Genomic DNA, 23,002 nt, shown 5'->3' on the forward strand with positions numbered 1-23,002 from the left:
GGAGATGGTTAGAAAAATGTTACAGATCCAAGGAAGGCTAACACATGTCCAGGTTTGTTACATGCGTATATTCTGTGATGCTGAGGTTTGGATTTGTCATGATCCCATCACCCAAGTAGTGAACTTAGTACCCAATAGGTAGCTTTTTCACCCTTATTCCCTGTCTCCACACTCAGTAGTCCACAGTCTCTATTGTTCCCATCTTTATATTTATGTGTACCCCATGTTTAGCTTCTGCTTATAAGTGAGAACATGCGGTATTTGGTTTTCTGTTTCTGCATTCACTTAAGATAATGGCTTCCAGGTGCACCCATGTGGCTGCAAAAACAAAACAAAACAAAACATGATTTCATTTTTTTTTTTTTTTTTTTTTTTTTTGAGACGGAGTCTCTCTCTGTCGCCCAGGCTGGAGTGCAATTTTGGCTCACTGCAACATCCACCTCCCGGGTTCAAGCAATTCCTTACCTCAGCCTTCCGAGTAGCTGGGATTACAGGCACCTGCCACTACGCCCAGTTAATTTTTTGTATTTTTAGCAGAGACAGGGTTTCACCATCTTGGCCAGGCTGATCTTGAACTCCTGACCTTGTGATCCACCCTCCTCAGCCTCCCAAACTGCTGGGATTACAGGCGTGAGCCACCGTGCCCAGCTGATTTCATTCTTTTTTATGACTCATAGTATTCCATGGTGTATATATACCACACTTTCTTTATCCAACCCACTACTGATGGGCACCTGGGTTGATTTCATGTCTTTGCTATTGTGAACAGTGCTGTGATAAACATATGAGTGCAGGTGTCCTTAACATTCTAATTTTCTCCTTGGGCCTAAGTTTTCCATCCTATCAAATAAAGTAATCATACTAAGTCTGTAAGAATCCTCCAAGAGCTGGCATTTACTTGCTTTCCTCTCTAGATATATCAAAAAGGAGTAATGCAATGAAGACACAGAAGAGGGAATGAGCCCATCTCCTTCTGGGTATTGGGAAGGCTTTATGGAAGCTGTGGCATTGTAGATAGGAGCTAATGAAGGATTGTAGCAGAAAACCAAGAGAAAGGTAGATGTTGCTATATGAAGAGAGGTGATGTGATATCTAGATTCCTATCCAGATATGCAAGTCTATGATTCTGGGTTTCTAGGGATATTTTGGAAGCAAGTAAACCAAAATCCTTAAACAAGTGCTCCCAGAACTGACTGCAGCTGAAAAGTCAGTGAGTGACAATTGCATCATTTCCATCACTCAATATCTCCAGCCTCAGTCACACGTGAGTCCTGCTCTCAGCACTGAGAGGCAAAGGGAGGTTGCTTCTTAACCAACAATGAGTTTAAACTCACTGCAGTACAGGGGCTTGGAATCAGAAAAGCCTCCTTATGGAATTTAGTTCACTTGACATTTGGTAAGTGTTTAATAAATTATTATGATATAATAATTACTTGCCTGTAGAATTTCATTTTCTGGAAACTTATAAAAATGAGAGAGGTGTTCACCTGTGTAAAATGGTGCAGGAGGAGTCCTGTCTGCAGGCTGGGCAGTGGATCTTTTATACTCCAGAGCAGGGTTTTTAAAGTGTGATCCCTAAGGCAGCAGTCTTCTCACCTGGGAAATGATTAGCAATGCAAATTCTCAGCTCCACCCTAGACCTACTGAGTCAGGCTCTCTGAAGTTGGGGCCCAGCCATCTCTCTTAGCAAGCCCTGCAAGTGACTCTGATGCTTCTCAGGTTTGGGAATCACTGCTCTAGAGTTGCCTTTGTACACTATGTACATCGATGTACATAGTTCACTATGTACATCGGTGAATTATACTTGATGCAGTCAGAAAAGAAAGGGAGAGAGGGAGGCAGAGAGAGTGAAAGAGAGAGAGGAGGAGAAGGAGAACTGAAACCACCTTTGCAAAACTATGACTGAGACAGTGAAAGAGATCTAACTTAACCAACTCCATCTTGCTTCTAACCTCCAAGCTGTCCTTGTTCATTTCTGGGCATAGGCTGAACTAACTTTAGAAGAAACTGAGCTTATAGTTTAAAACAAAGGTGATAACAACCCTTTAGCAAAGCAGACCTCCTTCTTGCCTGGGGACTAGATTGCCTTTGTAGGACTAACACTAGCCATAAGATTAGAAATTATGGTTTAGGAGTCATGCAGCTGGAGGCTACAAGATTCTGACCCTCCATAAACTCCTCCTAAGACCAGCAATTGAGATATATTTTGCAGACCTTGCACTTGGATCAGCTGGCACCATCCAGATCAATTAACTGGCTCATCTGATCTTGTGGTTCCCACCCAGGAGCTGACTCAGTGCAATAAGACAGCTTCAATTTCTTATGATTTCATCCCTGACCAATCAGTGCTCCTGGTTCACTGGCTCCCCACCACCCGCCAAGTTGTCCTTAAAAACTCTACTCACCCAAATGCTCAGGGAGACTGATTTGAGTAGTAATAAAGCTCGGGTCTCTTGTATACAGCTGACTCTGCATGAATTACTCTTTCTCTATTGCAGTTCCCCTGTCTTGAGAAATAGTCTCTGTTTAGGCAGCAGGCAAAGTGAACCCATTGGATGGTTACAGAAAGAGATGAAGGAGGAGAAGAAGGAGGAGGAGGTGGGTAGGAGGAGAAAGAAAAGGAGAAAGGAGCAGGAGCAGGAGGTGGAGGTGGAGGAGGAGAAGGGGAAGAGGAAGAAGAAGAGGGAGGAGGAGGAGAGGAGGAAAAGGACAAAGGAGGAGAAGGAGGAGAAGGACAAGAAGTAGGAGGAGGAGGAAGAGTAAAAAAAAAGGAGGAGGAGGAGAAAGGAGAAGAATAGAAGGAGGAGGAAGGGGAGGAGAGAAGGAGGAGGAAAGGCGGAAGAAGGAGAAAAGAAGAGGAAGAGGAAGAAGAAGGAAAAGGAGAAGAAGAATAAGGAGAAGAAGAAGAGGAAGGAGGAGGAGGGGAAGAGGGAAGAGGAAAAGGACAAAAGAGGAGAAGGAGGAGGAGAAGGACAAGAAGCATGAGGAGGAGGAGGAAGAGAAGAAGAAAAAGGAGGAAGAGAAAGGAGAAGAATAGAAGGAGGAGGAAGGGGAGGAGAGAAGGAGGAGGAGGAAAGGCGGAAGAAGGAGAAAAGAAGAGGAAGAGGAAGAAGAAGGAAAAGGAGAAGAAGAATAAGGAGAAGAAGAAGGAGGAGGAGAAGGACAAGAAGCATGAGGAGGAGGAGGAAGAGAAGAAGAAAAAGGAGGAAGAGAAAGGAGAAGAATAGAAGGAGGAGGAAGGGGAGGAGAGAAGGAGGAGGAGGAAAGGCAGAAGAAGGAGAAAAGAAGAGGAAGAGGAAGAAGAAGGAAAAGGAGAAGAAGAATAAGGAGAAGAAGAGGAGAAGGAGGAGGAGGAAAAGAAGGGGAAGAAAAGGAGGAGGAAGAGAAAGAGAAATTCTGTCCAAAGAGAGACATAGTCAAAGTCAGGGTGTTTGCCAGGGTTTGAGTCCATGGTCATTGCATCTTTCATTTGAGAAGCGTGAAGTAAGGGAGTAAACAATAAATCCTGAGACAGCTGATCTGGCTTCTAGCATTTGATCTATTAGCAATAAGCTTTGTCACCTTGGCCAAGCCACTCAGCCATTCTGCACCCCTGTGAGATGAAGGTGCCTGCACATGCTCTCCGGGCACACACCCAGCCTGTCTGCCACTGCCCAGAGTGTATGCGCAAGATTTGTCCCACTTCCCCATAAACAGAGTCAGCCCATTCCATCAATTCCCGGGTGGCTGTCCACACTATACCATAACTACATGCCAGTCAAGGTCAAAACCACTGCCTAAACTGGTGCTGTGTTCTATGCAGAGGTAATAGAGACTGGCACTCTCTTGCTACCATGCCTGGTGGTGTACATGAAGGAATTATCTATTCCATTTCGTTGTGGCATCACTCCCAGGGTAGCTTACCTTGTCTGAGAGATGGATGGGAAATCGTTTCAGCCAGTTTTGCTGCTGAGTCCCTGAGCCGTGAGCCTCCCTGGCACAAGGTGATTGAGCTGGGGAGGCTGGATACCCACGCTCTCCCCAGGGACTCCCTTTTTCATTTACATTTCCAATTTCCAGACTTGTCAACAGTTTCTGCCTCTCTTCTCCAAGAGAAAATGGAAATTCAAAAACAAAAGTAAATTCCCTTTAAAATTGCATGCAAGAATGAGCATCCTGGGCCATAGGACTTCTATTTGCCAGAAATCATGGTTTTGTTGTTCTCTCAGTCACAGGGGTCATTGTGGGGAGACAGAAGCCCTCAGGGCAAAGTTGCAGGGAAAGGGGAGAGAGCCCTCACTCCAGCCCAGCTCCAGTGATGCCCTGGTCTGACCACTTCCTCCTTCCTCCCATCATCTAAAGCACCCTGGGTCCTATGCTACTAATTTTTTTTAATTGAAATATAATTTTCATTGCATAAAATTTACTTTTCAAAAATGTACAATTTAGTGTCTTTTAGTACATTTATTTAAACAGTTACACAACTATCTTCACTAATTCCAGAACATTTTCATTGCCCCAAAGAGAAACTGCATGCCCATTAGTGCTCAGTTCCCATTCTCCTCCTCCCACCCCCAGGCGACCATTAATCTATTTCTGACTCTATGGATTCTCTTATTCTGAACAATTCACTTAAATGGGATCATATAGGCCAGGGCGGTGGCTCACGCCTGTAATCCCAGCACTTTGGGAGGCCGAGGTGGGAGGATCACGAGGTCAGGAGATTGACAGCACGGTGAAACTCTGTCTCTACTAAAAAATACAAAAAAATTAGCTGGCCATGGTGGTGGGCACCTGTAGTCCCAGCTACTTGGGAGGCTGAGGCAGGAGAATGGTGTGAACCCAGGAGGCGGAGCTTGCAGTGAGCCGAGATGGCGCCACTGCACTCCAGCCTGGGCGACAGAGCGAGACTCCGTCTCAAAAATAAATAAATAAATAAAAATAAATAAATAAATAAATGGGATCATATAATATGTGGCCTTTATGCCTGGCTTCTTTCACTGAGCAGAATGTTTTCAAGGTTCATTAGTAAACCTTGAAAACATCAGTACTTCTTTTCTTTTTATGACTAAATAATATTTTATTGTATAAATATACAATATTTTATCTATGCATCAGTTGATAGGCATTTGAGTTGTTTACACCTTTTGGCTGTATCATTCATGCTGATATGTGCATTTGTATACACGTTTGTGTGAAAATATTTCAATACTCTTGAATAAATACCAAAAAGTGGAATTGTTAAGTTATATGTTAATTTTAGGCTTAACGTTTGAGAAACTGCCAAACTGTTTTCCAAAGTGGCTGCACCATCTTTGCATTTTTTTAACAATGTACAAGGATTCTAATTTCTCTGTAGCCTTGCCAACTCTTGTTATTTCTGTCTTTTTGATGATAGCCATCTTAGTGAGTATGAAGTGATATCTTATTGTGGTTTTGATTTGCATTTTCTCAGTGACTAGTGATGTTGAGTATCTTTTCATGTGTTTATGGGCCATTTATATATCTACTTTGGAGAAATGTTTGTTCAAATTATTTGTCCATTTATAAAATTGGGTTATTTGTCTTTTTATTGTTGAGTTGTAAGAGTGCTTTATTATAGGTATTAGACTCATTGGATATGAGATTTGCATATTCTATGGCCATCCTCTGAACCACAAAATGTTTTCATCTTGATCAAGTCCAATTTACCTAATTATTTTTTTCATTTGGTTGCTTCTGCTTTAGGCATCATATCTAAGCAACTACTTCCTAATCCGATGTCATGAAGATTTACTCCTATCCTTTCTTCTAAGAGTTGTATAGTTTTAGCTGTTACATTAAGGTCTTTACTCTGTTTTAAGCTAATTTTTGTATATGGTGTGAGGCAGGGGTTCAACTTCCCTCTTTTGCATGTGGATATCCAGTTGTCTCAGCACCATTTGTTAAAGAGACTACTCTTTCCCTTGTTGAGTTGTTGTGCTACCCTTATAACTCCTAGTAAAATCCTTTCTCCTGTGGTTCACCCCTTTATGTGGGTTTCTCCTCTCTCAGGCTAGATTGTCAGCCCACTGAGACAGAGGATGAATCTTTGGCTCCTCCCAAGAGACCAGGCACAGGTTTATTCAAAGACTGAGTGCACATGTTAATTGAATATTTTGGAAATTGCTGCTGAGCTACTACCCCCTTGTGAGTATTTTTTCACCTAGAGGTCCTAAGTTTCTTAGATAGCCCTCAACAATGTTAATTTCGATTATGAAATCAGATGCAGGAGCCAGAGGAATAATGGATTCAGATGACTTTGTGCTCCAGACCTGCCAAGACAGCTTTGAGAGCTTCCCAGGGGAGTCCTGGAAAGCTAGTGCCTTCACCATCATCCTTGATTCCTCAGAATGATCCAGGAACATGGAGGGGTAGGACCTCTAACCCAGTGCATGAGATAAGGATGGAAAGGAGTTTTAAAGGCTGTGAAAGGGTGATTCAGGCAAGGAAGAGGGAGAAAATGTGTTTGGGCAGAAAGGCCTGCCTGCAGATATACCTCGAGGAACAGAACCATGGAGAAGAAAGATGAGGGTAAGGGAGCTGGAGACACAGAGATGGTCATTAATAAGCTCATGGGGCTGGGTCTCCAGACCCTCTATATAGACCAGAAACTGTCCTTGGAAAGCCAAGTCACCAAAAGAAATGGAAAAGCCGCCTTTGCCTACTCCTGGCAACAAATTGTTAAAATAATGGGTTTATGTTTCAAAGGTTTCATTCCTTGTGTTTGATCAATAAAATGTTCTTTAGATCAATACAAATGTAATTTCACTGCTGGCAGCCATTTATAGCATGCAGTGGAGAAGTCACTGCCCCAGCAAGCCCAGCTCGTGAGTATCATACGAGCATATTGCTCTGCTAGGTATGGGTCACGCTCGAAAACAGCAAGGAGAAACAAATGAGATTACCAGCCAATAAGCTCAATGTTGGCACCAATGTCTTGGTGCCTGCATTTATCTCTTCAATGCAGAGGCTTTCAGTAGAAAGAATCTGGCTCTCTAAATTCATTCTTAAAACTAGAAAGTAAAAAGAGTAGAATTGCTGATGCTTATTCAGCACTTAGCACATGGCAGACTGTCCTAAATGCTTTCTGTGAATTAGCTCATTTGAGTCAGATGTAAACCCAATGAAATTGCTCCATTATGAGCCTTATCTTATTGATATTGATACTGAACCACAGAGAGGTTGAGTAACCTGCACCCAGGCTCATAGCTGCTAAGGAGCAGAGCTGGGATTTGTACCCAGGCTGTCTTGCTCTAAGCACCCTACTACATCATCTCTCCAGCTGAGTGTATCACCTGCTTCAATGCTTGCCACACATCATACACTGTACTTAGTATTTTCACATGTTTCATTTTGTTTATTCCCCTAAACATATTACCATAGATGTTATTACAGATGGCGAAACCGAGTCCTAGAGAAGATCGGTAACTTGCCCAAGTTTTCCTGGCAAGGAAGCGGCAGCGCCAACCTTTGAATCCAGGTGTTCCGAAGCCAGTGCTGCTGGGCTAACCTCTTGCCTTCAGGGAGGTAGCCAAGTGGTACACCTGTTTATTTCTGCAGCACCTGCCTCTGTGGAGGATGAAGGCTGTGAGCCCTGGGAGCTCAAGAAGAGACAAACCCGGAGGGAAAAACAAGTGAACCCAAGGCTCCCAGGCCCCCCGGCAGTGTGAGCAGTCTGCCCTGGGGGCTTTCCTAGCTCAAGCTCCAGCTCTTGCTATTGCTATGGCCTTGCTCTATGCATACCGCAGGGCCTGGGTCCCTCTGACCAAGAAACAGAACAGACGGAGTTCATTCTCAGACACCCAGTGAGCATGCACTTCCACTGCTCTGCCACAAGTATGGCGCTGAGCAAATGTGAGGCTGGATGTCCAATGCACTTTCTATAGAGTGTAAGCTTCATGAAGAAGGGGCAGGTGGTAAGTAGAGAGCCCTGGACTGGAAGCCAGAATCCCCACTCCGGTTCCAGCCCAGCCATGTGTGCTTGGGCAATGCCTTTCCCTTCACTGAGCCACACTTTCCTGAGGCCCAATTCTTCTTTAAAGTCTCCCTCAGCTTCAGTGCTATAGAAATCAGAAGAGAATGTGAAGGTCAGTGCTGCTAAGACCCATCTTTTATCCATTCAGCAATATTTATTGAAAGTCGATCAGGTACCAGGCATGGAATTCAGCAATGAACAAGAAGACAGATAACATTCCTTGTCCTTGTGAAGCTTAAATTCTAGTGATCTGGGGGATGCCAGATTCATTCATCATTCACTTATTCACTCACTCCATTCACTCACTCATTTATTCACTCATTCATTCACCTTCATTCTTTCACTCTCATTCATTCACTCTCATTCATTCACTCACTTTATTCACTCCCTAATTCATTTGCTCACTTCACTCATTCACTCACTCATTCATTCACTCATTTAGTCATCCACCCACTCATTCACTCATTCATTCACTCACTTATTCATTCATTCAGTCATCCACACACTCACTCATCCACTCATTCATTTATTCACTCGTTCATTTACTCATCAGTCATTAACTCACTCATTCATTCATCCACCCACTAATTTGTTCAATCATTTATTTATTCTCTCACTCATTTACTCACACTTATTCATTTACTCTCTCATTTATTCACTGTCTCATTCATTCATTCACTCAGCATCATTCATTCATTAACCCATTCATCCACTAGTTCATTCAGTTAGTCACCATCATTCATTCATTAACTCACTAATTCATTAACTCATTCATTTACTCATTCACTCATTCACTCATTCATTCATTCACTCATTCAAGAAGCACCCACCATGGTTCAGGTGTAGCAGCAGGTCTGGGGGATTCAAAGGTGAGAAAGACAAGACCTCACCCTGGAGGTACTTACATTTCAGCAAGAAAGTAAGGTAGGTAAAAAACATAACTGCATTCTGAGACTGGGACAAAAGCCATGCTTGTTCTAAATCTATCCACAGCATTATGTAAGAACTCACTAGAGAGTGGGAGTTAAGATCTAGCACCAAAGTGGGACAGGAGACCAGGGAAGCTAGACAGGAAGGTGGCAGGTAGCCTAGCAGAACTCCCCAGGTCAAGGGCAGGCACCCAGAGTGGCCTCTGTGCCTTCCATGAGCAAACCTCCAAGAATGTTTCTGGTGAATGGAAAGGGCTTGAACAGGGCAGGCTCAGCAGGAGCCTTTGCCCCATCTTGGTCTCAATGCTGCTGTTTCAAAGAGCATGCAGCAAAATGCAGGTGGAATCTGCTGCCTTCTCCTGGGCTCATCAGCTAATTCAGACTTCTCAAGCTAAGGCTAGGCAGTGGCTTCGCCATACCTGCCCCCAGTTCTAGTTGGGCCTTTGAGTTTTCAGGGTTCCCCCAGAGCAATAGTCCCTTGGGAAGGGAAACCCTGTGTTATTCCCCAGCCATCCTATGTTTCATCCATGGTAGTGAAAGGATGTATCTCTTGTCCTGGGAACTGGAATTTGCTTCTGTTCCCCTTCATCTCATCAAGGGATGGCTGAGAACTGTACCTATTGTCCAGCTTCTTCAAGGCTGTGTCTTCCTTGAATCTTCTTGGCATCCATGCAGGCTTTTCTCCGACTTTCTCTTCCTTGAAGCTCAATATTTCTTTTGGACCCTGCTGCGACAAACTCTGACATTATCATCTTAGTTCTGGGCACAACCCCTCTGCCAACCTTGATGTTCCCATCTGTAAACTGAAAATAACTTTGCCTGTCTTGATTGTGTGACAGAGCTGTATTGAAAATTCAATGAGGTAGGCCAGGCACGGTGGCTCACACCTGTAATCCCAGCATTTTGGGAGGCCGAGGTGGGTGGGTCACCTGAGGACAGGAGTTCGAGATCAGCCTGGCCAACATGGTGAAACCCTGTCTCAACTAAAAATGCAAAAATTAGCCAGGCGTGGTAGAGGCTGAGGCGTGAGAATCTCTTGAAACCAGAAGGCGGAGGTTGCAGTGAGCTGAGATCGCACCATTGCACTCCAGCTTGGGTAACAGAGTGAGACTCTGTCTCAAAAAAAAGACAGAAAATTCAATGAGATAATATACAAAATAATACACACACACACACACACACACACACACACACACACTATATTTTACAGAGACACAGTCTTACTCTGTCACTCAGGCTGATATGCAGTGGCATGATCATAGCTCACTGTAACTTCAAAATCCGGGGCTCAAGCAATCCTCCTGCCTTGGCCTCCCAAGTAGCTGGTAATACAGGCACATGCCTCCACATTTGGCTAATTTTTAATTTTTTTCTAGAGACAAGTTCTTGCTGTGTTGCCTAGGCTTGTCTTGAATTCCTGGTCTCAAGTGATCCTCCAGCCTTGGTCACCCAAAGTGCTGGGATTACAAGCATGAGCTGCCATGCCTGGCCAATGGTGACAGTATTTACAACACACACCACAGCAACAAGAGGTAGAGTTGAAAAAACATTTCTGTTCATTGAACAAGAAAGATTCAGGTCCAGTTAGCAATCCCTGAACACCTCACATGTGTTAGACACTGGGACAGTTGCTTTTGTGTTCGTTATTTAAATATCATAGCCCTCCTTTTCTATCTATAAATAAAGAAACATAGGCTCTGAGAAGTGACACATTCTGCCCAAGGACACAGAGTTTTATGAGCAGGACCTGGGTTGCATGGAGAACCCATCTGGCTCTTTAAGCCACAGTTACACAGAGCACTCAACTCCATGCAGTCTCTGAAAAAAATACAAAGTGTTCTGTACTCCTACCTTTAAATACAAACTCACTGCTTTCAGACCCAATTAGGAACAGGTAATTACCTGTGGGAAGTGGGGAGTTGGGCTGTCTGCTGGATCGACACGGAGAGTCCGTGAGCTAGAGTCTGTGAGCTAGTCTTTTCTCGTTATCAATAACATGCTACAACAAAATCATTATTTGGCAACGTGTTCATTTAATGGTCCATCCCACTGGCACAGGATGGAAAGCAGCCACAATCAACTCTCTATGACACCATGCTGCATTGGCGATTTTGCCATTGCTGCCCGTTTGGGGCAGAGATGTGTCCTGTTAGAGGATAATGCAATTTTCCTAGACTTCTGAACAATCTTATAGCCCTGAGCCCCTCTTGCATGGAGTCCTTGGTGCCTTCTTTATAGTCTCAGTCTTGATTGGGCCCTGAAATGATCCTAAGCAAGGTATGTGGATGTCCCCTACCTGAGCGAGGGACAAGGGGCATTCGTGGAGTTACTGGCACTACGTGTCAGATATACTGGCATGAACCCCCTATCATCCCAGTGCTCAGTAGATTTCATCATTTCAGTATACCTGGGCTTCCAGCTCAGCTTTCCTGCCCAACCCTACAGGTGCCTTCCAGGAATATATGCTCTGCTTGGATTGCAGCCTGCTTAATGATGAGGTCTACTATACACACTTTGACTCTTTCTCAGGGAACTGGAATCTGCTTTCAGCCCACCTGCGACAATCATGATTCTGAGTATTGTCTGTCTCCTGGTCACAGACACCTGCCAGAACCACACCTGAGCTTGCTGAACCTGTTGATCTCCATGCACCAGCTGCTTGGCTGAACACATAAGTGCCAAGTCATAAATGAGTCACTTAGTCCTGCCTTCCTCCCACAACACCAGCCTGAGCCGCAGGGTTTCAGTATGCTTAATTGCAAGAGCCAGCACATCCTCCCTGCATCTTCCCCCTGCTTAGCTAGAGTGGCGTGACTGCCTGCTTGAAGTACATTTGAAAGTCACTGAGTGAGCAGGGAATGCTTTGATGCTGACTGCTCCTTTCTCCCCTGGGGCTCTTTCAGTCTGGGCAACTTCCCACCATTTAACTTGTTCCTTGTAACAGATACATAATAGCAGTGCCCAGGTGGGCTGACACAATGGCAGAGTCCGTGGTATCACATGAGACAGCTGGCTGTAGTTTTGGGACTTTACTTGAAGGGCAAGAGGAATTGCTTCTTATTCGTGTGGAATATGAGGATGTTCCCACTTTACTCTGGCTGGGGAAAGAGCCAGAATGAGTTTTGCATTTGGGTAACCACCATAATTAGCTGCAAGAAACGATGGGCTAAGAAAAGGGGTTGCCAACCCCTGGCTATCACACATTCCTCACGCTTCATTTCTCATTCAAATGGAAGCATGAATCACACTTACTCCATAGCAGGCTCCATATAAGGGATGAGATAATGAGACTGTCAAGGTCCCTGCACTCCCAGCTCGGGGAGTGCCCTTGCTACTCCAGCCTTCTGTCTTGACTTCAACCAACTACAGCCATCAATTCTCCTTTTGTCTTCAGTCTAGACCAGTACTAGCAAAGCCAGAGCTCTCTAAATTCAACACGAATGTATGTCAAAGCAAAGGAATGGATTCCACAGATGCTCCAATGAGTCACATGCTCCAAGAACTCAAGAGGACTTCTTAGGAAACCGGTGAAGTGTTTGGAACATTTGCTAATTCTATCAGATCATCCCTTTTATTGCGGATGACTCTGGATCCACACTATTTTCATCAAGAGAAATTTTTTTGCATAATGCCCCAATGACTAATCCGATTTGGTGTGGTGTAGAACCTTCGTGGATCCTTGTATTAGTCCATTCTAACACTGCTACAAAGAAATACCCAAGACTGGGTAATTTACCAAAGAAAGGAGTTTAATTGACTCACAGTTCTGATTGGCTGTGGAGGCCTCAGGAAACTTACAAACACGGCGGAAAGCAAAGGAGAAGCAAGTACCTTCTTCTCAAGGTGGCATGAAAGAGAACGAGAGCAAAGTGGGAAGAGCCCCTTATAAAACCATCAGATTTCTTAAGAACTTACTCACTATAACAAGAACGGCATGGGGGAAACTGTCCCCATGAGCCAATCACCTCCCGCCAGGTCTCTCCCTTAACACGTGGGGATTACAATTTGAGATGAGATTTGGGTGGAGACACATAGCCAAACCATATCAAGCCTCAAGCCCCGAAGTTCTACTGCAGAAACTGGATATCTTGATTCTTTGCCCAATAATTGATTTGAAAACACCAGATCGAATTTCCTTCTTTTCCATGGTCTAACTGAAATCTTGGTGTGATCTAAACTACAGAACTAGTGTTTTTTGAGGATCATAGTATTAGAACTTATAGGCTATCTAATTTTACTTTACGCTAAGTCTAGGAACCTGAGAATGATACGTCTATCTGGTTTGAATATCTCCTGTAATAGGAAGCTCACTCTGTAGTGTCAGCCCCTTCCACTGTGGAGTCCTTCCATGTACCAGAAAGTTCTTCTTTATCATGGGCTGAAATCTGCTTCCTGGAAACATTCATCCCGTTGATTCTGCACCATGCACCACATGAAGTGAATCCTGATTCCTCTTCCTTATGAAAGCACTTAAACTGTCCAACGATGGCCATTCTGTCCCTTTGAGTCACTTCATCTGATACAGAATCTCTAGTTTCTCTACCTGTTCATGCCCAGTCAAAGTTTCCAGCACTCAGCACTTCACCGGCTAGGCTTTCATGTTTGCAAGGATGCTGACGCATCTCATCTTTCTATGTCAGTGAAAGAAAATAGACGGTTCAGAGCTGGCCTGCAGTGACAAAGGGGAACGAGGTCTGTTTGCGGTGGATTAGATTGGATGGCCAGGACAGGAAGCCAGGACCTGGAAGAAGAGCAAACAAAATGATTTTTTTCAAAAAGCTAGATGACAGTGGAACCATGCAGAGATCAAAAACGACGCAACAGGAAACTAGGAAAGCAGAAAACAGAAATAGTGTAATTTTGTAACATTGACAGGGGTAGCATGACATTAGTGACAGTTCACAGGGGATATTAGTCAGTGCCTGCAGCAAAATGTTTGAACGCCTTTTAATTGCAAAATTAATGCTTGCATAAGTTTTCTTTGTTAAAAAGTGAAAACAATACAGATAAGTCTAAAATGTCCCTAGTTCCTACTGTCCTTCCTTCCCTACCTGGTTCCAGAAGTGTGTATGTGCAGGTGCATGGGTGAGAATTTGTGTGTGTGTGTATATATGTGTGTGTGTGTATATGTATGTGCATATATATACATATATATGTATATATACATCACGTACACATGCATATATACACACATATACATATGTATATACAAATATACATATACGTACAAATATATGTGTACAAACACATGCATATCTGTGTACATAAATCTATGTATGTATACATAGATATGTGCACATACATATCTATGTATACATACAGATTTATGTATACATACATGTATATATCTATATATGTATATGTATATATACATATATAGAGAGAGAAAGAGAACAGAGAGAGATTTATCATAAGGAATTGGTAAGGAATATATATGTATACATAGATTTATTTATATATACATACATGTATATATCGATACATATTTATGTGTGTGTATGTATTGATATATACACACATACACATATATACATATATACCCATATATGTATATATAATATATAATTATATATATTATATATAATTATATATATAATATATTATATATACATACACACACACACACACACAGGGACAGAGAGAAAGAGAGAGAAGAGAAAGAGATTTATTGTAAGGAATTGGGTCACACAATCGTGGAAGCTAGTAAGTCCAAAATATGCAGACAGGGTAGCTCCAACCATCAGTGTGGAGACCCAGGGAAGAAGTGATGTTGCAACTTGGGTCCAAAGAAAGCCTGGAGGCATAATTCCTTCTTCCCTGGGGGAGGTCAGCCTTATTTCTTTTAAGACCTTCAACTGATTAAGTGAGGCCCACCCCACTATGGAGAGTAAGCTGTCTTACTTAAAGCACACTGATCTAAATGTTAATCTCATCTAAATAATATCTTTACAGAAACATCTAAGATAGTATTCAGCCATGGCCTAACCATGTGATATGTAAAATTAACTGTTGCAATATGGAATGTATATAAACATTCCTATATAATTAAAATATGCTATATTTTGCGTGCTTTAAATGTTATTATAGCATACAACCTGCTTTTATCACTCAACATTATGCTCAGAGTTATTTCTTTAATAGGAAATAAAGCAATACATCATTCTTTCTCAATGTTATGCTTAGAGTTATTTCCTTAAGAAGAAATAAAGGAATACTTCATTCTTTCTCACTTTCTACATAGTATTCTGTTCTATGGCTATATCCTGATTTATTTTGCCATTACTCTAAAAATTGGCATTATATTATTCCCAGCTGGTGAGCTGCTAGATCATGAATTCAAGCAAACTTCTTGAATTCTTTTAAAATGACAGTCAATATTCTGTTCCTGGGCAGAGATGTGGTGGCTCATACCTGTAATCTGAGCATTTTGGGAGGCAAAGGTGTAAGGATCACTTTAGGCCAGGAGTTTGAGACTGGACTAGGCAATGTGGTGAAATCCTGTCTCTACAAAAAATACAAAAATTAGCTGGGCATGGTGGCATGCACCTGTAGTCCCAGCTACTGGGAGGCTGAGGTGGGAGGATTGCTTGAGCTCAGGAGGTCAAGGCAGCAGTGAGCCATGTTCACTGCACTGCACTCCAACCTGGGCACTAGAGTGAGATCTTGTCTAAAAAAGGAAAGAAAGAAAGAAAGAAAAGAAAGAAAAGAAAGAAAAGAAAGAAAAGAAAGAAAGAAAGAAAGAGAAAGAAAGAAAGAAAGAAAGAGAAAGAAAGAAAGAAAGAAAGAAAGAAGGGAGGGAGGGAGGGAGGGAGGGAGGGAGGGAAAGAAAGAAAGAAAGAAAGAAAGAAAGGAGGGAGGGAGGGAGGGAAAGAAAGAAAGAAAGAAAGAAAGAAAGAAAGAAAGAAAGAAAGAAAGAAAGAAAGAAAGAAAGAAAGAAAGAAAGAAAATTTTGTCCTAGGAAGAGGGCTGGCCTGATGTGGGTCCAGCAAACTGACACAGGCCAAAGTGTGCATGTTACAGAGAAGAAGATCGAGAGGGTGTCAGGACTTCCAAAAGCCCTGGAGCAGATTCTGGAGGCCCACCTGTTGCCAGTAATATTGCAGATCCCAGCATATCAGGGGCACAGGAGAGATGAGCTCCTTCTGGCTCTGAGAGTCCATAATGCTTTGAGGAAGATTTAGCATCAGGCACATTCTCACATTTATTTAATCTTTAATACCCCTACTGGCACAGGATTGTTAACTGAATATCACAAATGAAGGACTCAAGGCCAGAGAACTAAAGGCTATGCCCGGCCTAATACCTTTTCCACTACAGTGCTCCCTGATGGTGGACTTTCATATCAAAAAAGCACAAGTAATACAAGCAGTAGCAGCAGTAACAGAAGTAAAAACGATGGCAATAATGCCATGCAATAGAATGCTTATTATATGCCCAGCTGAGTTCTCAGTGTTTTGCATGTAGCAACTCAATGAATTTCTGCAACAGCCTCATAAAGTAAGTACTAATTCCATTTTGCAGATTAAGAAACTAAGTGTGGCTGAGACTATAGATGGCAGGCATTTCCTTCAGATCTTACAACTTAGAAGGGCTCTGGATAATTTGCAATTGCTAGTACTTGTGTCTCTTTTTCTGGGGGCCTTTTACTGATGCCAGGAAGGTCCTCTCTACTTGCTTTCAAGGCAAAGAGAAGTATTACTGCTACCTGTGAATAACCTCAGGCAATATCCAATGCGAGTTAGATAAATTTCCAACTCCCTTGCCTCTTTGGAGAGAAAGCTTTGAAGTGAACTTGCATTAGTCCATTCTCGCACTGCTATAAAAACATAACTGAGACTGGGTAATTTATGAAGAAAAGAGGTTTAATTGGCTCATGGTTCCCAACCAATAACATTAAGGCTATACAGTCTTCTGCTTCTGGGGAGGCCTCAGAAAACTTACAATCATGGTGGAAGGTGAAGGGGAAGCAGGCACATCTTCACATGGCCAGCAGGAGAGAAAGAGAGTGAAAGGGGAAGTGTTACACACTTTTAAACAACCAGATCTCATGAGAACTCTATCGTGAGAACAGCAAAAAGAAAAGTCTGCTCAATGATTCAAACACCTCCCACCAGGTCCTTCCTCCAACACTGGAAATTATAGTTAGACATGAGATTTGGGTGGGGACACAGAGCCAAACTATATCAGAATTTCTCTACCATTTCCCAGCAATCCCTGGTAGGATCCACAGTGGTAATTGGCTTTATTAGTATACTTCCCCTTCTCTGCCCAGTCTTCTACTGCTGTTTCCTGTATTTTTCTGTCCAAAAATACTTGTCTCCTTGTCTACTTCTGGGGGAACCCAACAGAAGACATTAAGACGTAGAGAAACTAAATAAATTGTGCAGGTCACCCTGATGTAAACTGAGACACCTCATAACTTTGAGTTACATTGTAACTTTACTTACAATGCTACATTCTCCCCACCCCTCACCCCTGAGACTACCCTCAGTGTACTTTGTAATGGGGGCATTTATCCTCTGGTTGAACATGAAGCAGTAGGACAATGTTGGGCCTTGCTGTCTTTTTCTATGCTCACATCAGGCTGGGCCTGCGGAAATTCTTGACTGAAGGATGTTTGCAAAGCTGCTTCCGTTCAGTCCTGAACAGCAGTACAGAGGCAAAGAGTGGAATATGGGAAAACACAAAGTTCTGCACGACAGGAAATCATGTTAGAAAGCTGTGGAAAATCATGTATCCTTTTAAGACTTGATGGTTTTAATTTTCTCAGGCCCTGATCTCCCTGGCAACAATTTAGAAGTGCATAAGCATTCATGAATCAGAGTGGGGCACATCTGCATGTTTAATTACGTGTCATTGGATGGAAACTTTCCTTTTGATCTTAGCATTTAAGGGGATTTACACTTTAACAATTACATTTTTTCTTTCTCCTCCCAAAGTCAATGTGGGTTGTTGAATAGTGTCAGCAGAGTTGGGCATAGAGGGAGGATGTTAAGAAAGCCAAGGAGATTTTGCTTCTGTCTAGGATGTAGTATTGCACTGTCTACAGGCTCCTATTCTTGAGAAATGGGGAATCTGTGAGGGTCTCACCAAGCAGACCCTTTACCCACTCTAGAGGAGGCAGTGCCAGTAAAGACCAGGGCTTAGATACAAGACAGGCTATAGTTTCCTTACCTTGTTCAACAATGAGCCTTGATGATGCTCCAAGCCTTTGCAAAGACATATTAATTCTACTTTCATGGCCAGGCTCGGTGGCTCAAGCCTGTAATCCCAGCACTTTGGGAACCCGAGGCAGGCGGATCACGAGGTCAGGAGATCAAGACCATCCTGGCTAACACAGTGAAACCCTGTCTCTACTAAAAAAACACAAAACATTAGCCGGGCGTGGTGGCAGGCGCCTGTAGTCCCAGCTACTGGGGAGGCTGAGGCAGGAGAATGGTGTGAACCCATGAGGCAGAGCTTGCAGTGAGCTGAGATCATGCCACTGCACTCCAGCCTGGGCAACAGGGCAAGACTCCGTCTCGAAAAAAAAAAAAAAAAAATTCTACATTCAGAAAGGAGATCAGTGGTTGCCAGAGACAAATGGAAGACTCTCTACCCTCAATAGAATTTGAATTGCTTCGTCTTCCTTTTCTAAACCTTCTCTTTCCTCCTTTCCTTCACTGCCACCTCTTCCATCTTCTCCCCCTGTTATTGGAAGGGGTCCCTATCCAGATTCCAAGAGAGGGTTCTTGGATCTCACGCAAGAAAGAATTTAGGGTGAATCCACAGAGTAAAGGGAAAGCAAGTTTATTAAGAAAGTAAAGGAATAGCCAGGGTGCAGTGGCTCACTCCTGTAATCCCAGCACTTTGGGAGGCTGAGGCGGGCAGATCACAAGGTCAAGAGATAGAGACCATCTTGGCCAACACTGTGAAACCCCATCTCTACTGAAAATACAAAAATTAGCTGGGCATGGTGGCGTGTACCTGTAGTCCCAGCTACTCATGAGGCTGAGGCAAGAGAATCACTTGAACCCAGTAGGTGGAGGTTGCAGTGAGCTGAGCTCGCACCACTGCACTCCAGCCTGGCAACAGAGCAAGACTCTGTCTCAAAAATACAAACAAACAACAAAACAAAACAAAACAAAAAAGTAAGAAAGAAATAAAAGGCTACTCCACCGACAGCGAGACATCCCCCCAAAGCAAAAGGAAGAATGCGCCCACCTTAGTTACAACGTTTGTTCACATATGATAAAAAAAGGCAAAAACTCATGGGGGTGGTGTGCTCTACTACAAGGTGCTGGGACAAAGGATTTTTCATCTTTCTGTACTGTTTTCTGCAAGAATCTATGTTACTATATTTAAAGCAAAACTCATTCTGTTCTTATGTTTATTTTTTATTTTTTTGAGACAGGGTCTTGCTTTGTCACCCAGGCTGGAGTGCAGTGGTGTGATCATAGCTCACTGCAGCCTCAACCTCTTGGGCTCAAGTAATCCTCCCACCTCAGCCTCCCAAGTAGTTAAGACTACAAGGGTGCACCACCATGCCTGACTAATTTTTGTATTTTTTTAGAGACAGGGTTTCCTAGACTGGTCTCAAACTACTGGGCTCAAGCAATCCTCCCACCTCTGCCTCTCAAAGTGCTGGGATTGCAGGCCAGGCGGCAAAACTTATTTTTAAACAAATCATGCTTTTGTTCTTAAGATATCAAGACAGCAGGCCATTTCCTGGGTCTGTTAAATCCTAGATCTGTTTGGCAAACTTTGTTAACCTGTTCCCTTAACCATAAACATCCTATGACTAAGAATGCCTAGCCTCCTGGGGAAGCAGCCTAGCAGGTCTCAGCCTAATTCTACCCAGCCCCTATTCCAAATGGAGTCACTCTGGTTCGAATGTCTCTGACACCCCCATCCCGCTTACTTATTTTCTTTCTTCCTCCCTCCCACACATAATATATTTCAGTGATTTTTCCGAGCCATCCATTAGGGAAACATATGTAAAAGACTTGTCAGGAACCCTTAAGGTCCAGAGGGCAGAAATGTCTAACCCTTTCCATGAGGAATTCATCTGTGTCCAGGAGTATACACCACTGACTCAAGGATTGTTACTGTCCACGTTCCTTCCTTATAAGAACTGACCTGACCTGAACGGTTATTCAGCTCTACATTCACTCAGACAGACACCCATCTATTTAACATTATTTAACGCAGCATTAATGCCAATGTCATAAGGCTGTAAGGCCAGGCTATTTGGGTTTTCTCCTGAACCCACTGTGTACAAGTTTTTCTCCTTCACTGTGCCTCAGTTTTCTATCTGTAAAATGGGCATGATCAACCCTCAATGGGTTAAACTGATGATTAAAACAAATGATATTAGTATCTTAGGAATATACCAATATATTGATATAAACCAATATATAGGTATATATGTATAGAATCAATATACCAGTATATTGATTCTAATATAGCCTCCTTCTTGGGATTAGTTGTTTAGGCACATTGTGGGGTTAAGACTATAGTAGAGGACATAGGGGGCCGGGCATGGTGGCTCACGTGTGTAACCCCAGCATTTTGAGAGACCAAGGCAGAAGGATCACCTGAGTTCATGAGTTTGAGACCAGCCTGGCCAACATGGTGAAACCACGTCTCTACTAACAATACTAAAATTAGCCAGGTGTGGTGGTACACACCTATAATCCCAGCTACTTGGGAGGCTGAGGCACGAGAATTGCTTGAACTCAGGAGGTGGAGGTTGCAGTAAGCCGAGATCCGAGATCACAGCACTGCACTGCAGCACCTGGGCAACAGAGCAAGACTGCCTCAAAAAAAAACAAAAGCAAACAAACAAACAAAAAAAACCCCCAAAAAAAACTGTGGTAGGGGATTTGGAAGGGAAGGGAGGGGTAGATAGTGCTTTTTGGAACATCTCAGCTTCAGTTTTGCCAAATGAATGAATGAACGAATAAATGGTTGAATGAGTTAGTAAAATGACATTTCTAAACTCATTAAGAAAATCCTGAGGACCACAGCATATACGAGTTAGCATAAGCAAAGACAATGTACCAATGGTCAGAGAGAGAGAGCTGGGGTCAGGACATCTGAAGTTTACCCCTTTCTCTTGTTAAGTGTCGTCAGTTTGTGTGTATGGGTGTGTGCACAAGGAGCACATGCTGAGGGAGCAGTATGACCCGGGTGATCTCCAAAGTCTGTTCCAATTTGGATGATCCATCTGGCTGTTCAATTTTGGGGTGCTTTTTTTCAGAATACCTAAGCATCTGCAAGCAGTTGCCTGGCTGACACTGTCTTTCTTACCTCACCTAGTTGAAAGTTGAACAATCATTGAATTAATGTGTGGTCCTGACACTTTTCTATCTACACTCTATATATACTTTTTTTTTTTCTTTTGAGACAGAGTCTTGCTCTGTCACCCAGGCTAGAGTGCAATGGCATAATCTCAGCTCACTGCAACCTCCGCCTCCTGGGTTCAAGTGATTCTCCTGCCTCAGCCTCCTGAGTAGCTGGGATTACAGGCATTCGCCACCACGCCTGGCTAATTTTTGTATTTTTAGTAGAGATGGGGTCTCACTATGCTGGCCAGGGTGGTCTCAAACTCCCAACCTCGTGATCCGCCCACCTCAGCCTCCCAAAGTGCTGGGATTATGGGTGTGAGCCACTGCGCCTTGCTTCTATCTACACTATTAGTAGACTCTGCAGCACTGAAAACCAGCACCCCTCCTCTCTGCTGCATCTCAGGGCAGATTCAGGGGTGCCCTGGTCAAAACAGCTTCCCCTGTGCATTTCCTCTGTAGCACTTTCCATAGTGTGTCCTTTTATCTTCAGCAAATCATTTTCTCTTCTGTCTCTTCCATAGCAAAGTCATCTCCAAGACAGCAGGAACCATGTTTACTCTTTAATCATTGTATGCTCACTAAATATTTGCTGAACAAGTGAACAAAAAACCTGGTGGTGGTGAAATTAGACTCCTTCTTGGTGTCACCAGGAGGTCCAGGTAAGTTGAAGGCATAGAATGGACCTAAGAAGAACTTGCTAATCATTACAGTGGTACAGTCACAGGACTGTCTGCCTCCCATGGAATGAGCTCTCACTTTGCCACAGTTTTTAAACTAGAGCTGCATGTTTAGGCTACTGGTCATGTGATTTCCTGCATCAAGCCATAAGTTGGGTAAGATGAGTCATCAAAGGCCTTGAACTGTCTAGAATTCAATGAAACTAAAGCATTCACATATCACTTGTGAATGGTGTCATATCTTTGTTCTCCATGAAAAAAAGTCCAATGAAATACTCATTCCGTTGTGTTACTAACAAGAGCTTGAATTCAATCATACATCCACCATGCATCCATCCACCATGCATCCATTCATCCATCCTCCTTCATCCATCCATTCATTCATCCATCCTCTTTCACTCATCCATACTCCTTTATCCATCTAATCTCTCCATTCATCTGTCCATCTACCCATCCATTCAACCATCCATCCATTCATTCATTTTTCATCCATCCATCCATCCATCCACCTTCCATCCATTCATCCATCCTTTCATTCATCCATACTCTTTTATCCATCTATCTCTCCACTCATCTGTCCATCTATCCATCCATCCAACCATCCATCCATTCATTTATCTATTCATCCATCCATCCACCCATCCATCCATCCATCATCAAACAACATTGATACATCACTCCTCAAAGTCATACGAGGTCCAATGAAACCACAGATAAAACATGTGGTCTCTGAAGAACCCACGTATTAATGGGGGAGAAATACATGCTAATAGTAATAATAATAATATCCAATACCTATATAGTACTTTATGACAGGCACTGTTGTAAGTGTTCCACAAATATTAACTCATCTATCTCCAGAAGAACCCTAAGAGGTAGGTACTATTATTGTCATTTCGTATGTGAGAAAACTGTACTTAGAATTTTCACTCAATTTAGAATTTGAGATGCTATAAAAATAGCCCTGGTTTAGCCTACAGTCATGTGGATCTGAAACAAATACTTTTTTTTTTTTTTTGAGATGGAGTTTTGCTCTTGTCGCCCAGGCTGGAGTGCAATGGTGCGATCTCAGCTCACTACAACCTCCTCCTT

General features: G+C 43.0%; 1 long non-coding RNA gene across 1 annotated transcript in view; it reads left to right on the forward strand.

The window, feature by feature from the left end:
• Positions 1 to 23,002, forward strand: part of LOC134730800 (uncharacterized) — a 140,465-nt gene that overhangs the window by 61,456 nt on the left and 56,007 nt on the right. The window contains exon 3 of the long non-coding RNA XR_010112764.1: positions 21,755 to 21,892. This is a non-coding gene — a long non-coding RNA (uncharacterized LOC134730800). The remainder of the gene's footprint in view (positions 1 to 21,754; positions 21,893 to 23,002) is intronic.

Source organism: Pan paniscus, chromosome 6, assembly GCF_029289425.2.
Source record: "Pan paniscus chromosome 6, NHGRI_mPanPan1-v2.0_pri, whole genome shotgun sequence".
Taxonomy (NCBI): domain Eukaryota; kingdom Metazoa; phylum Chordata; class Mammalia; order Primates; family Hominidae; genus Pan; species Pan paniscus.